Raw genomic sequence first — 9,661 nt, 5'->3', positions numbered from 1 at the left:
GGTGGCGCGCGCCGATTGGCTGCGGCCGGTGCGTCCGGCCGGCGGCGGACGTGTCCGGCGCGGCACGAGGAGAGGGTTAGGGTTCGTCTGAGATTTCGTTTTTCGGGATGCCCACTTATAAATAGGTAGGGGGAGCTAGGAGACTCCAAATGAGGTGCGGTTTTCGCCCACACGATCGTGATCGAACGACCTAGAGCATGGAAGAGAGTTTGGTGGGTTTTGGGATGGTTTTGGAGGGGGGTTTTGCTGGACACTCAAATGGACTTGCGGAGGCCCGGTTAACCGTTGGAGTACCAAACGACCTCCGAATGGAATGAAACTTGACCGGTAGTCTCCGGGTGGTATATTAAGACCACTTGACAAGCCTCGGTCCATTCCGAGAAAGTTGGACACACGCACACGAAAGAAAACTAGAGGGGTGCACCGGAGGAGATAGGAGCGCCGGATTAGAAAACGGACAACGGGGAAAATGCTCGGATGCATGAGACGAACACGTATGCGAATGCAATGCACATGATGACATGATATGAAAATGCAAGACATGACAAAATACAAAACGAAAGACAAAACCCGACAACGGAGGGAAAACATATCACATAGCCGGAAATGGCAAGAGTCGGAGTTACAAATATGGCAAGTTGCATGCGGGGTGTTACAACACTCCACCACTATGAGAGGATCTCGTCCCGAGATCTAGGACTGAAAAAAAACTCCGGATATTCGGAACGGAGATGGTCCTCGCGTTCCCAGGTGGCTTCCCGGTCGGAATGGTGCGACCACTTCACTTTCAGGAATTTGATAGACTTGTTGCGAGTCTTGCGCTCAGTTTCTTCAAGAATAGCAACTGGGTGCTCATGATAAGACAAATCTTCTTGGAGGTCAATCTCTTCGAAGTCGATAGTGCGCTCAGGCGTCTTGAAGCACTTGCGGAGCTGTGACACGTGGAACACATCGTGCACGTTCGCGAAGTTGGAAGGAAGTTCAAGTTGATAGGCGAGGTCGCCTCTTTTGCCAATGATCTTGAAAGGACCCACGTATCTAGGGGCAAGCTTCCCTTTGATACCGAAGCGACGAGTGCCTTTCATTGGAGAGACGCGGAGGTAGACATGGTCTCCGATCTCGAAAGCCAAATCACGATGCTTACTGTCATAGTAACTCTTCTGGCGCGATTGCGCGGCTTTGAGATTATCACGGATGACTTTACACATTTCTTCAGCTTCAGTGATTAAGTCATTGCCAAGAAGTTGGCGTTCACTAGTCTCTGACCAATTGAGAGGAGTACGGCATTTTCTGCCATAGAGAATCTCGAATGGGGCCTTGCCCGAACTCGCTTGGAAGCTGTTGTTGTAGGAGAATTCAGCATAAGGAAGACAATCTTCCCATTTCATGCCAAAGGAAATGACACAAGCCCTGAGCATATCTTCAAGGATTTGATTGACTCGCTCGACTTGGCCACTAGTTTGAGGATGGAAAGCTGTGCTGAAGCGAATGTTTGTGCCCATGGCCTTCTGGAAGGAATCCCAGAACTTAGAGGTGAAGATGCTTCCACGATCAGAAGAAATCAATTGTGGAATGCCGTGCAAGGAGACAATTCTGGAGGTGTAGAGCTCTGCCAGCTGAGCTGCTGTGATGGATTCTTTGATAGGAAGGAAATGAGCCACTTTAGAGAGCTTGTCGATGACAACAAAGATCGCATCATTTCCGCGCTTGGACTTTGGAAATCCAGTCACGAAGTCCATTTCGATATGATCAAACTTCCATTCTGGGATAGCAAGAGGTTGGAGGAGACCAGCTGGTCGTTGGTGTTATGCTTTCACTCTTCGGCAGACATCACATTCATTCACGAATTGAGCAATTTCTCGCTTCATTCGAGTCCACCAATACGACTGCTTGAGATCATGATACATCTTCGTACTTCCAGGATGAATGGAAAGGAGAGAATTGTGCGCCTCGTTCATTATGACTTTCCTTAGATCACCTTTCGGAACCACAATCCGGTCCTCGAAGAACAAAGTGTCTCTGTCATCAATGTGATAGCACTTGTATTTGGAAAGACCCTTGTCGATACCACGTTTCACCTTCTTCACCATGGCATCAAGGAGTTGTGCCTCACGAATTTGATCTTCCAAAGTAGGAGATACTATGAGGTTGGCAAGAACGCCTTGAGGAACAACTTAGAGATTCAGCTTGCGGAAAGCTTCACAAAGATCCGGCTGGAAAGGCTTGAGAATTAAGCTGTTGCAATAAGCTTTCCTGCTTAAAGCATCTGCAATGACATTAGCCTTGCCTGGAGTATATTCGATACGCGGATTGTACTCTTGAATCATTTCGACCCATCGAGTCTGCCTGAGGTTGAGGTTGGGCTGAGTGAAGATATACTTGAGACTCTTGTGATCAGTGAAAATGTCCACTTGTCTTCCCAACAAGAGATGTCTCCACGTAACCAATGCATGGACAACTGCCGCCAACTCAAGATCGTGAGTGGGGTAGTTCTTCTCGTTGGGCTTCAACTGTCGAGAGGTATAGGCCACAACTTTCTTCTCTTGCATTAACACAGCACCGAGACCTTGGAGAGAAGCATCACAGAAGACTTCATACGGCTTGGATTCATTAGGAGGAGTCAAGACAGGAGCTGTGACTAGTTTCTGTTTGAGAGTGTTGAAAGCAACGTCACACTCAGGAGACCAGACATACTTCACATGCTTCTGTAGGAGGTTGGAAAGAGGCTTTGCAATCTTGGAGAAATTCTCAACGAATCTTCGGCAATAGCTTGCAAGACCCAGAAAACTACGGAGCTGCTTGACATTTTGAGGAGGTTCCCAATCCAGAACTGCGGACACCTTCTCGGGGTTAACAGCAATGCCTTTGGCAGAGATGATGTGACCAAGGAAGAGAACTTCATCGAGCCAAAACTCACATTTGGAGAACTTCGCATAAAATTGATACTCTCTGAGCTTGTCGAGCACCAATCGCAAATGTTTGGCATGATCCTGCTTACTCTTGGAGAAGACCAAGATATCATCGAGATACACCAGAACGAATTCATTGGTATAGGGGTTGAAGATGAAATTCATCATCCGAGAGAACACCGGAGGAGCATTGACAAGGCCGAAAGACACGACAGTATATTCATAAGAGCCAAAGCTTGTTCTGAATGCTGTCTTGGGAATATCTTCTTCACGAATGCGAATCTGATGATAACCCATACGAAGGTCAAGCTTCGAGAATACTTTAGCCCCTTTGAGTTGCTCAAATAGCTCATTGATGTTGGGAAGTGGATACTTGTTCTTGATTGTCTTCTTGTTCAATGGACGGTAGTCGACACAAAGTCGGTCCGTGCCATCCTTCTTCTTGACAAAAAGAACACCACAACCCCATGGAGAAGAACTCGGTCTGATCAAACCCAGACGTTCTTGTTCATCGAGCTGGTTCTTCAATTCCTTCAGCTCGTTTGGTCCAAGCTTGTATGGACGCTTGCAAACGGGTACAGTACCAGGCTCTAGTTCGATAACGAACTCAACTGGCCGGTGCGGAGGCATACCCGGAAGCTCTTCTGGAAAAACATCTTGATACTCGCAAACGACTGGAATTTGAGAGATGGCATCCAATTCGCCCTTCTCATTGAGAGAGAAAAACCGAATGGTTTCATCACGAGCGGCAAAAATAATCACATCCTCAGACGAGTGTGTCAATTGAATTTCTCTGGCAGCACAATCAAGTTGAGCCTTGTGCTTAGAAAGCCAGTCCATCCCGAGAATAAGATCAATATCTGAGTCACCAAGAACAATTGGAGAAGACTGAAATTTATAGTCGCCCATCTTGATGGAGACATCCGGAACCATCATACTAGAACTCAAATGTTTACCCGGAGAAACGACATCCATGGGTTTACTCAGATGAGAACAAGTGAATTCATGCTTGGCAAAAAACGGTCTTGACATGAAACAAAGCGATGCACCAGTATCAAAAAGAACTTTTGCAGGAATATCATTAACTGAGAGATTACCCATTATCACATCAGTAGATTCCTCCGCTTGAGCTGCATTCATCATGTTCACCTTGGCAGACTTTGGGTTATGCTTGACCACTGCATTGCTGGAAGATCTGACAAGAGGAGGAGGAGGAGGAAGACGCCTCTGGTTGAAGCACTTGTTAGCATAGTGACCTTTCTGCTGACATTTGTTGCAAGTCACCTCTGAGAGTGGACGGTGATAAGGAGCATTGGACTTGGGAGCTTGATTCTGAGACTTGTTCTGATAGCCAGAGTTGGAAGAGTTGGAAGAACTATGGCCACCTTTGTTCTTCTGCTGGTAAGGCTGACGAAACGGAGGAGGAGGAGGCAACCAGAACTTCTGTTGCTTAGCTGTCACAAGTGAGGAAGAAGAAGACTGAACTGCGTCTCTGACTCTCTTCTTAGAAGCCTCACACTTGAGCTGAGCAGCCTCTTGCTTTAGTGCCATATTGTAGAATTGATCAAAGTGAGTAGGCTCAACAAGAACGAGAGCTAACTGCAGATCCTCTTTAAGGCCACCTCTGAAGTGATAGATCATACTCTTCTCATCAGGAACGTCTTGTTTAGTGAAGCGAGCAAGTTTCTGAAACTGAATGTTGTATTGATACACAGACATGTTTCCTTGCTTGAGATTGCGGAACTCCTCACGCTTGCTCTCAACAACACTTTGTGGAATGTGGTGCGCTTTGAAGTCCCGACAGAAGTCAGTCCAAGTAACCACACGACCTCCTCTGGAATCTTTGTATTGCTGAAACCAATCAGCAGCTTGGTCCTTGAGCTGGAAAGAAGCGAACTTGACAAAGTCCTCAGGCCTGACATTGCTACATTCAAAATGCTTGTTGATGTCCACGAGCCAATCATCGGCATCCGTGGCCTCGGCACAGTAGCTGAAAGACTTGGGCTGATTTGCGAGAAACTGGTTGAGAGTGGCAAAGTGAAACTGATTGTTGCCTTGATCTTGATTGCCTTGATTGCCTTGCCCTTGGGTACGTTCTTGCAAGAGTTGCAGAATCATCTGAGCATTGGCGTTGGTGGCTACCATGATTGCTTGCCATGCCTCCGGAGGTGGAGGAGGTGGTGGAGGGTTCGCTTGACTCCCTTCATTGCGATCCGGATTCTGACGCGTTGGCGGAGCCATCCTGAAGAGGGTGACATCCGTTAGCATCTCGATAGACAAAAGATAAGTAGAATCAACGGACAGAAATTGCAACATATAGTCTTCACAATAAACATTCGAACGAAGATGAACGAATGAATTCCGTAGTAAATCATCACACTTCCATACGTTGAGAAGCCACTTGAAAAAGATATGGAATGAACATATGAATTCGAAGAAACTCGAATACCACAATACAAAATAAAACCAAGTATTGGCTTGCAGAATAAGCCGGAACAAACATATGATAGATATTTCGTCCGAAGTTTTCGTGGTGGGGCCCACACGGGCTCAATCGTACAGCACCATCATGTACAAGGCTGTGCACATGACATACGAAGCGTCCCCGAGTCGGCAAAGCCATGGACTCTTTAAGACACAACGAGACCACTGTAAAATCAACCGTATACAGGCGGACCACTAGACGTCGAACCCCAATCTCATATCATGCATCTGTCGGAAAGAAATCCTAAGGCTACTTGAATTCCCACTTATAAACTCCCGAAACTTTCTGGTTATGCAATCTGGTGTAGGGGATACAGGGGACACAAATATATATCACCCAAACTAGCAAACCCTAGATCCAGCTGTATCCATCCGTCAACACATAACCAAGAAACCTTCGGAAATCGTTTACCTCAACCTTCGAAAAACATTCGTTATACAAGTTATGGCAATACTCCCGAACTCCCGCCCCAGTACTGGGTGGCGTCGAGGTGATCTCACCAACAACTGCATAAAAGAGATTTCGATGTCGGCGAAACTCAGGTATTCCAGAACTGCAACGATAAAATTGTGACGACAACACCTCGGAGCTCAACTCCCCGGGACACTGCCACAACCCCTAAATGACAGGAGGCACCAAGAACAATGTTCTCGTCACAAATCGATCGGAACGATTCCAAGATACCCGCGTGATCCTAAAAAAAATTTAGTGAAATTTGAGGAGAGAGTAGTCAAAACTTCTACGTCAGGAGACCTCACCAGAGCGACGAAGGGACTGAGGAGTAAAAAGAATCCTACTCTCCGATATATATAATCCTAAGACTCAAAAAAAAATTTGTTCTAGACTCAACAACGCCAGCGATTCGATCAAGCAGGGGGCTCCTAAGTCGGGGATGGCTCTGATTACCAACTTGTAACGCCCACGATGCGGCTATATCTCCCACGTGTCGGGGCACGACTTAGAGGCATAACCGCATAGTGGTTTTGTCGCAAGAAGGGTCATCTTCACACAATCCCATGTAATGAACAAGAATGGGATAAAGAGTTGGCTTACAATCGCCACTTCACACAATACATAAATAACATCATACATCATCCAAAATACAATCATATAGACCGACTACGGTCAAAATCCAGATGAAAAAATAAGACAACCCCAAATGCTAGATCCCCGATCGTCCCAACTGGGCTCCACTACTGATCATCAGGAAAAGACACATAGTAACGACCACGTTCCTCGTCGAACTCCCACTTGAGATCGACGCCATCGTCTGCACTGGCATCGTCGACACCTGCAACTGTTGTTGGAAGTATCTGTGAGTCACGGGGACTCAGCAATCTCACACCCGCGAGATCAAGACTATTTAAGCTTATAGGACAAGAGGTGCAACGAGGTGGAGCTGCAGTGGCAAAGCATATATGGTGGCTACATTGCGCAAATGAGAGCGAGAAGAGAAGCAATGGAACGGACGTCATCTAGCAATGACCAAGAAGAGGTCCTGAACACCTACTTACGTCAAACATAACACAGACCGTGTTCACTTCCCGGACTCCGCCGAGAAGAGACCATCACGGTTACACACGCACTTGGTGTATTTTAATTGGGTCAAGTGACAAGTTATCTACAACCGGACATTGACAAATTCCCATCTGCCTCATAACCGCGGGCACGGCTTTCGAAAGATAATACCCTGCAGGGGTGTCCCAACTTAGCCCATCATAAGCTCTCACGGTCAACGAAGGATAAACCTTCTCCCGGAAAGACCCGATCAGTCTCGAAATCCCGGTGTACAAGACATCTCGACAATGGTAAAACAAGACCAGCAAAGCCGCCCGAATGTGCCGACAAATCCCGATAGGAGCTGCACATATCTCATTCTCAGGGCACACCGGATAAGTCAAGCTACGAGTAAAACCAGACCTCGAGTTTCCCTGAGGTGGCCCCGCAGGCTGCTCGGTTCGGACCAACACTCGAAGGAGCACTGGCCCGGGGGGGTTAAAATAAGATGACCCTCGGGCTCGCGAAAACCCGGGGGAAAAGGCTTAGGCGGCAAATAGTAAAACCAAAGTTGGGCCTTGCTGGAGGAGTTTTATTCAAGGCGAACTGTCAAGGGGGTCCCATAAATCACCCGACCGCGTAAGGAACGCAAACTCAAGGAACATAATCCCGGTATAACAGTAACTAGGGCCGGCAAAAGTGGAACAAATCACCAGGCATAAGGCCGAGCCTTCCACCCTTTACCAAAATATATATAGATGCATTAATTAAATAAGAGATATTGTGATATCCCAACATATCCATGTTCCGACATGGAACAAACTTCAACTTCACCTGCAACTAGCAACGCTATAAGAGGGGCTGAGCAAAAGCGGTAACATAGCCAAACAACGGTTTGCTAGGAAAGGATGGTTAGGGCTGACATGGCTGAAATAGGAGACAAGATATAGCAAGTGATAGGTAGCGATCATGGCAATAGAGCGAACAACTAGCATAGCAAAGATAGAAGTGATTTCGAGGGGTGGTCATCTTGCCTGCAAGATTCTCAGAGTTGTCGAAAGCTTGATCCTCGTAAGCGTACTCGACAGGTTCCTCGTTCACGAACTCGTCTCCCGGCTCTACCCAAGACAAGAACACAAACAAATGGAACCACAATCAACAACGAGAAATGCGCAAGCAACATGATGCAAGACATGTATGATATACAAGTTATGATATGCGATGCATATGCGTGCTCCGGAAGGAAAATGATGAACATGGCAGTAACTTGGCAAACCAAGCATGCCACTGGAAAGATGAGATGATTTTGGTCGAAATCGATATAAAGATCACCGGAATCGGATGCACGGTTTGCAAATGGCAAGCAAAACAAGAATGACACTAATCTGCGATAAACAGCAAGATAGCACTTAAAATACAACAAGTAACAATGCTACAGCACCCCATCATAGCAACAAAGCACATGGCAGTAATCTACAGGATATGCTTGACAAAAGATGAACACTGAGCTACTGCTAGTTCACAACATATCAAGCTCAAACAAGCATGGCAAAAGTGCAAAAGATTACAGGTTCACAGACTTAGTGAAAAACTGGACATGGCAGAAATCAGCATCAGGTAGCAATGTTCAGAGCACGAAATCAATATGCTACAGAAACTTAACAAAGAAAAACAAGGCATGGTAGTGTTCTACTAAAAGCACATGACAAAAGTCCCTTGCTGACCATAAGCCAAAAAGGAACAGAAGATATGATGGCAAGCATGTAAACATAGCAAGTTTCGTTATCAGGTTTCAGACTTAGCAGAAAACAGAGCCTGGCAGAAATATTAATATGTAGGCCTCTTTGTGAGCTTGATGCACTCACTACAGATCAATGCATGACAAACCAAGCATACCTACAGCAAGATGGCATGTTTATGAAGCTATCCATGGCAAGAACAATTGCATAGCATGTATGGATCAACTATAATAAGCTTGGCAAAAATGCATGTCATGTTAAGAATCTGCCAGAAATATTTTATAGCAAAAGTAGAGCAAAATTGAGTCATGCTATGGTACTCTAAAATTGCAAACAATTGCAGGAATGGATCAATTACAACTATAGCTACAAAACATCCTTAATGAACATCTCCAAGATATGCAAGGATCTCTCTGTAGCATCAAGTTTACATGGCAACAAAATTACAGCAGACAAAGACTTAGAGAAATCACTAAGTCCCTGAAATCAGAATTATTACGGGACCTACTTTGCATGCTTGTGCTAGTCACCACAGAGATCAAAAAAAAATACATGGACTATACCACTGGAAATATGGCATGGCATACTTTAAAATACATGTAGAGCTCATGCTCAAAAGATGCACAGAATAAATGATACAAAAATGACAAATCTCCAAGTTCTGATAAGAACCAGAGATTAACAGCAACTAGCCCTCTTCCAACAAAGATTTGGGCATCAAGATGACCTCTAATGAAAATGGTGCAATTGAACTAAATGAAGGGCATCACGAGAAGAACAATTTGACATATTATGCGCGCGAATCGGAGCTACATGCACAAAGTTATCGCATCGGGAACAGGAGCATTTGCGGATAGAATTCTCAGACTTAGCAAAACGGAGGGGGGTTTCGGGTCAACCTTTGACCAGATCTGGATCGCGGTCAACAGGAGCTCGAGCTCGCCGGCTCGGGCCGGAGGAGGAGAGGGGGCCGGCGGGCGAGGGGGCCGGAGGCCGGAGGCGAGGCGGCGGCGCCGGAGGAGGGGGCCGCC

This window comes from Triticum aestivum, chromosome 3D (genome assembly GCF_018294505.1).
Source record: "Triticum aestivum cultivar Chinese Spring chromosome 3D, IWGSC CS RefSeq v2.1, whole genome shotgun sequence".
NCBI lineage: Eukaryota > Viridiplantae > Streptophyta > Magnoliopsida > Poales > Poaceae > Triticum > Triticum aestivum.
The sequence above is the reverse complement of the archived record's forward strand: the minus strand, read 5'-3'. Positions refer to the sequence as shown.